Source organism: Zosterops lateralis (assembly GCF_965231275.1).
Source record: "Zosterops lateralis genome assembly, chromosome: 6".
NCBI lineage: Eukaryota > Metazoa > Chordata > Aves > Passeriformes > Zosteropidae > Zosterops > Zosterops lateralis.
In genome coordinates this window covers 28896788-28905417 of record NC_139761.1, presented here as the reverse complement: position 1 = coordinate 28905417, position 8630 = coordinate 28896788, and the positions used below count along the sequence as shown (strand labels likewise).

The window sequence follows — 8630 nt, the reverse complement described above, 5'->3', positions numbered from 1 at the left end:
GAGAACCACGTGTGCAGGAGTGAGATCTGAGAAACAAACTCGGAGCTTGCCTGTATGTCCTGTAATTCTGTGGCATCCGGAGAGAGGTCCAGATTCAGAAAGGTTCCCTTTTCATCAGTTGCACTGAAATAGAGATGAAATAGAGATTTTGGTGGTTATCTGGGTGTAAGACTCATCTGAGTATTCAAAAGTGAAGCTTAGCCTTTGCTCCAGGAGGACATGAGGCTATGAAATGATTTGTGTACAAGATCCTTAAAATTACATTTAGATTTCTGAGAAACATGGCCTCAGAATTAAGACTAAAGAAATGTTTTGCAGGCCTGGAGAGCAGAAGTTACAGTTATGCAGTCGAACCACTGGAATAGCACTGATAAGCAGCTTGATAAAGGACAAGCAAATGGGATATCTACAATTCCTCACAGCGCTAACAGTGCAGGACACCTGAAGTCTTCTATAGGAAATAATTTTTAAACCTATTATATAAAGATATGCAGCATAAACTGAATGTTCAAGACTGCTAATGACAAGTTCTGGACCTCCTGCTTAGTTCATAGCTAAAGTCATTAAGCAATTTAAGTGCTTAGTTGCAAGACAGAGAAAATGAATCATAAAAAAGAAAGTGTGTGATACAATTTACTGATGAACTGTATAGAGAGGGGAGCTGTGTCCTGGACTTTCTGACTTCTCAGGCTCCAGTGCTGTAGGAGCCAGCACTGGTTCTGAGTCACCTGCATACACTGTCCCCCTAGCTAATTATTCTAGTCCTTAGACCATAAAACCCCTCCTAGAAAATCCATCAAGTCTCTGGCTAAAAGTAAAGAGAGTCAAGGACTGGGTGGTGACAAGGGCAGTCTAGAGCAGCCAGTGTTCCTGTTGCCTAGTGGGAAAGCAGCCAGTCTTGAAGAGTCATGAAATGGGCTCTTTAAATTGCTGATGGCAGGAGAGGCAAAACCTCGTCCAGCGTAAATAAAAGCAGAAACTACTCATCTGTAACAAATGCATACATACTGCAGAACTACAGCACATCCCCAGTGTGTCATCTGAAGGACCACCACTGTTTCTCTTTTTTGCTTCAGAATGATATAAGTTGTATTGTTTCTTTGAATGATGAAAGAATGCATCCATATGTACAAAAGTAAGTGGGCAGCTTTGCTTCTGTATTTTTGTAAAAGGTACAAATAAAATTTTAACATAAAAGGATACTTCCCGTGATCCTTGCTGAGTCATATTTTCTTGTAGAAGTCCTCAGTATTAGCAAGAGTTGCTTAACAAAAAGAAATTTAGTACAACCCAATCCATACTGTTTGCAAAAAAAACCCATTATGTATCTATGCACTGCAAAATTGATGTCTATATTAATAAATACAGAGTTTTTGGTGATCATAAGGTCATTTGACAAATTGCTTCTAGCCCTTTCTTACCCATGGAGGGAGCATTCAGGAATTCTGCACTTCTTTCAGCAGCAGAATGCGTTGGCAGATAGCAAAGGAGGCATTCCTTCTCTCTTATCTTCAGGACTGCTCCTTTCGCATATAATGAAAACATATCTGCCCTCAATTACCTTCCTGAAAGTATTCCTTCTATGCAGCTGAAAGAACAGCCACAAGGATCGAGCGTAGGAAGCCAGACAGGCTGAGCAGAAAACCTCATCAGGATATGGGGTGTTGCACAGCAGGATCTATGGGACACATAAAGTAAAGGAGGTTCATTGCGGGCCTCTCATCATAACGAGAGCAGGAAGTTTCACTACTGCACTATGTCAATAAAAGAACACTATGTGTAGAATGCTGTTCTACATTCAAAATATGGTTTTATCTCTCTTTAAGACAGGCAAAATGAGGCAGGAAAAAATAATATTTCACCATTTTTCTGTTCACTCTTTATTCACTGGTGTCTTCTGATGTTTATTCATTTCCTGTTTACACTAAAAGCAATATCTCTAACTGCAAACTCAGATCTTCTCTAAGCCTGCCAATTTAAAATTAAAATGTTTAATTAAGTATGAACTCTGTCCAAAACTAAGAGCCCTTAATTCCAATCTAATTAGGATAACATCAAGATATGCAGAGACGCAGATAGATACGCGTGTATCTATATGTGGAAAACCCAAAACCCTAATTACTGGGATACATTAAAATTGTCCTAGTTCCTGCAATGAAGGCACTGGATCTTGTTGTCAGAACATGCATGGACCAGTTTAAAAATAACCATGTGAAAATGAGATGAGTAATTGTCTTCATTGACCAGTGAAATCTCAGAAAACTTGTAGGCACAGCAAGGCAGATGAGGGTGAAGGGGCACAAGTGAGCCCCAGACATCTTGGAAATGTTTGTGATATGTTCCTAAATTTTTTTTAGAACATGCACTTTTCTGAAAAGACATCCAGAGTGTTAGGTAGCAGTGGGAGCTTTTAAGGGAAGCTGTTGATTAGTCCATGCCTATAGGACTGGAAAGACCCTGTCATTTTATTAGATCTGGTTGGCTTAGTCATTAATTACAGGTTTCTTTTGACCAGTAGATAAAATCTGTGCATAATGTTTATGATTATCAGGGCAGTGACATCATATGCTGCCTGGTCTAGCACAGTATATGACCTAACCACAAAAATTCTACTGTGATTTGTAATAGGGTATGGGGAATGCAACATGAAATTATATGTCATTTGCACAGCATGCCTTACTGTTTATCATCACTTAATGGTTAGTATCATAGCCATGTGAACAGTGGTATTAAGCATCATGGGTCTGAGTATGACATCCAAAGACTTCTGAAAGGTTAAAAATATGCTTTCATGACAGCTAATTTAAAATTTTTTACATTTCAATTTTTGCTTTAGAGTCAAGAGTTCTTAAAATGTTTACAGCAGTTATTGGAAAAATGCCCTTCATGGTGAAGGTGAAAAAAGCCAACAGCACTGCATAATTTACTGTGATGCCTGTAGAAAGCACTTGTGTAATGTTTTATCAGCTCTATAGTATTCTTTCCTAAATTATATCCCAGACTAGATAATACAAATGAAAGAAACAAGTTTATTTTTCTATTTGACTTGCAGTTGTGAATAAAAAAAGGAAAAATCTTTGTTTTTCTACAACTGACCTTCTGTCTGCCTTTTGTGAGGACATATCAAATTGAAAATAGTTTTAAAGTTGTCACAGACAATATATGAGATAGCATTGAATTCAGGGCAAGATTTGAGTCTGCTTGTGGTAAAATCAGCCACAGGCTCTGTTAAGGTATTTAACACTACGAGATGTTCACTGTTTGCCAGTTCCAGAGCCTATACTGAAATGATGTTAAACATAATTTGTGTGGATAGGTTTCTTGGATAGGAATTTATGAAAGTAGGAGAATGTTGGAGAATGTTTTTCATAATGTAAGGATTATTACGTAGAAACCCACTTACAACCTGAAAGCTGTCAGATATATTGCCCAGTTATTGACAGTAAATTAAATCTTGTCTTCAGAGGCAGAAAGAGTCAAATCAGAGGTCTTAAGAAAGAAATTAATAAATTATTTAATAAACTTCTTTAATGTTTAAATATATATCTATATCCTACGTATGCATATGTTTCCATGGGGTTACTGTTTAAGATTGTCATCTTTCTAAAATAATCACAGTTCTCAAAGATTAAGTACAAGTGCCCTGAGACTTTCTGCAGCAGATGTGAAAAAGCCAGTTCATGGTGAGGCCGAAGCAGTGCAAAGTGATGCATACTGGGAGGAGCAATAGACATTACTATCCTTGCTTCAGAATGAAGAGTCTTGGCGTTCTGTCAGCTCCATCTCCAACTTAAAAAGGTTTCATTGCATAGAAAAAAAGGAAAGCAGCAAGCGTGCATACTTCATAACTTTTGAGTTTCATTTTGTATTAAGGATAATCAATTTTCAGCCCATACGTAGCGTAGTACTTAGCCTCTTTAACATTGAAAAAGTCAGTTAGATTAAATGGCTTTGTGTACTCTGACAATTATTTAAGTGCCCAATGGATAATTTTGCACTCATAATTATCTGATTAATGGCACCATTTCCTCTGGGGACAAATAAAACCATGTTTGTCAAAATAAACAGATATGCATGTGTGCAGACACACATACACACACAGAAAAGTAAAGCAATAGATGTTTGGTTTGTTTATTTCATTCAAAGATGGAGTCTGATCAATACTGTGGCTTTTACCCTAAATCTCTTACCCAATAATACAATTGATAACACCGTCAGGTTTCTTTAAATACTAAAAATGTCGATTCAATATCTATAGCCAATATACAGAGACATAATCAATTTGGGGAGGGAGAAGTTACTGCATTGACAATACTGCATTTGAGGGATTTAAGCCCATGTAATGGATAGGTACTTTAAAAATTTATAGTCTTGAGGATTTAAAAAAGAATGCTTTTCCTTAGCATTAGAAAATTAGTTTAATTGCACAACCATATATGGCAAGTAATGTTAACTTCCCAAGAAGGATCGTAAACTCTCCAAGTACTTGAAATTTGCTCTTCTGGATATTCAGATAATTTTAAAGTGAGGTTTATTCTGAAAAGTTTTCATTCTCTGTATAATAGTAACAATAGTCAGGCTAATTTCCTTTCATTTAATTATTGATGTTCATTGTAAACATTTCTTGGTATAAGTTAGGAAGAACCTCTTTGCACTTTGAGCTTTGTCTTGATTAGGCTTAATGTTTAACATTTCTAATAATGACCTAACTTTTAAAAAAATTCTAAATAGTATCTCTTCCCTAACTTTTACTTTCTGCAAACTGAGAGAAGAAAAAAAAATAGAAAAACATTCTCTCTCTATAAAAAAAGAGATAACTTAATATGAAAACCAACCAAACTCTTGAATAAATTCAGTTCTCAAAGCGCATTGAGTACTGTTTTCAGAAATATTTCATGTGCAGTATTTAAACTAATGATATTCAAAATATTAGAATTGCTTTCTGTTTGATAATTTGTTAGCAAATTCTGTTGTTCCTTAACAGAAATAATGATGAAGACAGTTAATGGATAAAATCTAGAATTTGTTTCCTACAAAACAAACCCTCTCACCTCCCCAAACACCAAGATCTAGTAGCATATCTCTAACTTGTAGTTAACATTTCATTTTGTTACCTATTCTGCTTTTGAGTCATACTATAGTACAGGATAACTGAGAAAAGGAACTCTGTGTAGAACATAAGAGCACTTCAGAAAAACTTACTTTATATAGGATTAATTTCTTTTCCATTGCTAGGCCATTTTGTTGTCATCTGGCACAGTGTCATCACCTGTTTTTCTTCAGTACCGTGCTATTTTTAACCTGCATATCTCTGGCAAAAGGATAAATTCTCTCTTTTATGGGCACTTTAGTGTCTAAATAAGCAGCTCTAAAATAACCTTTCATTGCCACCATCCTATCTAAGTGAAAAAATGTGAAAAGAGTGTTGGATAAGTTTTTACTTTGCTTTTGTATCTAAAGGTAAACTATTTTTTTAAGGTGAAAGAAAAAGAAATGAAGTAGCCATGTTGTGCAACTTCTGCCTCCTGAGGCTTGATTCCTTTTAAAGGGAAGTGAAGAAAGTAGTCAGGCCAAAACTTCCCAAAATAAAAAGGGAAGTTGCAGAAGAGAAAACCATGAAATTATATACTCTTGTTAACATCCAAACGCTGTTTTTTAGTGTTCTGTGAATGAGAATGTTACTGCAGCTGACTTATGTTTTTCCATTGCAAATCAATGTTAATTATCAGGATGTGCTGGCCCTCCTCTGAAATGTGCACTTTGACTTTGCTCTGTTCTTGTAGCTGCCTAATTTCAATGAAGTTACTTCTTGTTTCATCTTGTAATCTTCTCAATTTTTTTCTACCCATTTTCCTTTCATGAAAGCAAATACTTTGCTTGTGTACCAGTAAAACATCTTTCTATGACTGGAAAAAAGGTTTTTTTTCAGCCGTTGTTTTTCATATGTATATATATATGAACCCCCAACACTCTTCTACTGCTTACCGTCAGTAAATGAAATACAAAAGACATTTTTTCTTTTCAGCTTCATTCTTTTATTTGCATGTGTTCAGTATTCTTCTGTGCAACAGTGCAGATACAAATACTTAAAATGGTAAAGCCTTCTCCCCAAGATAGCAGAGTACACTGCAGTAATACACAGAATGATATACAGATAACTACACTGTGTCCTTTAAGAGGTTAACACAGTTTAAATTAAATAAATTGAAAACCTCATGGATCTCTTGACAGTTTTCAGAACACATTTGGTTTCAAAATACTGATCTGTGATTTTGTTCTCAGGTGTTAATACTGAGAGCTCTGAGTCAGGGAACTTTAGCTAGAATGAGAGTTCAACATAACAACAAAAAAATTAAACTAGGGAAAAACTTTTAGGAGAGAAAGGATTCTGTTATTTGGGGCCATACATTCCTGTTCATTTTAAAGGAATACCTGTGCCCTCAAATGACTAAGTAGTGCAGATTTGAACAGGAGTAGATATGAGTGCAGAAAAGCTACACTACTGTAAATGCCATACTATGGCATTTACATCTGCACACTCTGTGGGCATGTGGGAGCCATTCCAGACTGCCTAGTGTTTTTCCTCTGCTTATCTGCATGGCACATTGAGGAGGATTTTGGCAGCTGGTTCCTAGGCTCTCCTGTTTCTTAGCTCAGCCCTGCAAAAATAGCCCTGATAAAGAAACACATCACTATCAGGACACCATTACCTTTGGGCCCAGTAATTTTTAGTGTACTTTTTTGAATCCTTTCTCATCTGCAACCTGAGAGCAGCTGGACTTTGGAAATGGAGCTGTGCAGCCATGGAATAGCTTCCAGCTCTCCAAAAACTGCAGAGTGGTAGGCAGGGAACAGAGCTGGCAGTGCAGCTGATGCATCTGACTGCCAGATGTCTCTCTCATAAACATCCAGACACCAACACCAAGTAGTGTCTGGAGCCTGGGGACCATACTGCCTGAGCACTGTAGTGTGGCCATCAGTGAAGAGGCAGCTTCCAGATGAGAGAGTCGATGCCCATGCACATAAATCTGTGCTGAGTCCCCCCTTTAGCTGATGAGGTAGACAGCTGACATTTCTGGCAATCAGAAAGCCTACTGTTGACTATCATCTGACAAAGTAATTCAGGAGGTGGCATTCACCATGTTCAAAACCTCTTGCCCATACCCTTTGTGAGTGACAGATATAAAAGGGATCATCTTTGTGCTTTTGCACCCCAGTTGTGTCTGGGTTACATACATGATGCTGCCTGTTGTGTCTGTTCTTTTTAATTCTCAATTTTTCATCAATCAGCACCCAGAAGAAAAGAATCACTTACTCAAAGCCTATAAATTTACTCAGACTATATAACTGGTCTAACCCAGATGTTCTGGTGTTTTTTTATAGACCTCCTAAGCTCTCGTGAAGGAATTCTTTTAAAGAGCTAGTCATCCTAGTCCAAAGCAAAGCAACATTAAAATCAGTCAATATTTATTGCACTTTCTATTTTCAAGATGTTAGTTAAGGTGATTCAGTAAATTCTTCTATTACTCTATAATAAAAGTTTTTATTTAATATTTATTCAGATTTCATGATGAGTAAAGAGATTTTCAATACATAAGGATTGGTTAAAAAAATTCAAGATGTTCTACAGCTCTGAGACTGTAATTAGATTTTTCTAAAAACACAGCTGACCAACTAATTGTTGAAAATTCAAAGCAAGCTGAACAAAGAGTCTGTTTTGAATTGACCTTTTAACTATTAAATATTAGAATGAGCTTGTTCCCTTAAGTTGAAATTATTGAAGTACTTTACGTAAATGGCACAGATACTGATGTCAGTGCTTTTGGATAATTGCTAGAAGAAATAAAAATCACCTTATTGATTTTAATGTAGTTATTATTTACTGATCTTTGCAAATGGGATATAGCAACAAAGGACCATAGGTGTATTTCCTTAAAAATATACTGTCACTTTGTAATGTGCACAAAACATTTAAAATAGACAGAGTAAAGGGTGTGAAGATATCAAGGTAGGTAGTTATTTTTAGGTGAAAACCCTGCAGAGGAAACATGTAATATTAAAAAACACTGAAAACTATTCCAAAAAATACATTTTTTGCAATGTCATTTCAAGGGGAAACAAAATACAAAAAAGAATTAATGTTTTTAACAGATGGGAATTGACATTTTGTGTTACAGCAACTTGTCTAGGAATAAAAATTGTATATAGACAATAATTATTATTATGTAATCTGATTTTTAATTTAAAAAACATATCAAAATCATATTTAAAATTTTGCTTCTGCTTCTTAGGATGCCACGTTGCCAGTACTTTTTTCTCATGTGAGGGATAATTAATTCCATTAGAACTTAATTTTGCTGACTGGGACTGAAAATACCACTTCCTGACATTACAGGATATAGGAAAACTCTTTCTCAGATATTTAAAATATGGTTTTTTAATGTGCATACAAGAGTACTGAGCCTGTGGGGTTTTTTTCAGAAATGTAGAAATCTGCAAATAAGATGCAATTGCCTTAAAAAGGCACTGTGTCTGTAATAAAGAACATACACTCTCTTGATCAAGTGGATGGTGGGACATGAACTCAGTTTTCAGTGTGAAACAAGTCTAACAACAGGATCTTTTACATT

The 8630-nt window shown here is 35.9% G+C and overlaps 1 long non-coding RNA gene across 1 annotated transcript; it reads right to left on the bottom strand.

Moving 5' to 3' along the window:
• Nucleotides 1-1060: 1060 nt before the first annotated feature.
• On the bottom strand, nt 1061-5288 carry LOC310910784. Its single transcript, XR_014590400.1, has 3 exons — nt 5203-5288; nt 1562-1678; nt 1061-1155 (listed from the first exon to the last, which is right to left on the bottom strand). It is a non-coding gene; the product is annotated as an uncharacterized lncRNA (long non-coding RNA).
• Nucleotides 5289-8630: the final 3342 nt, after the last annotated feature.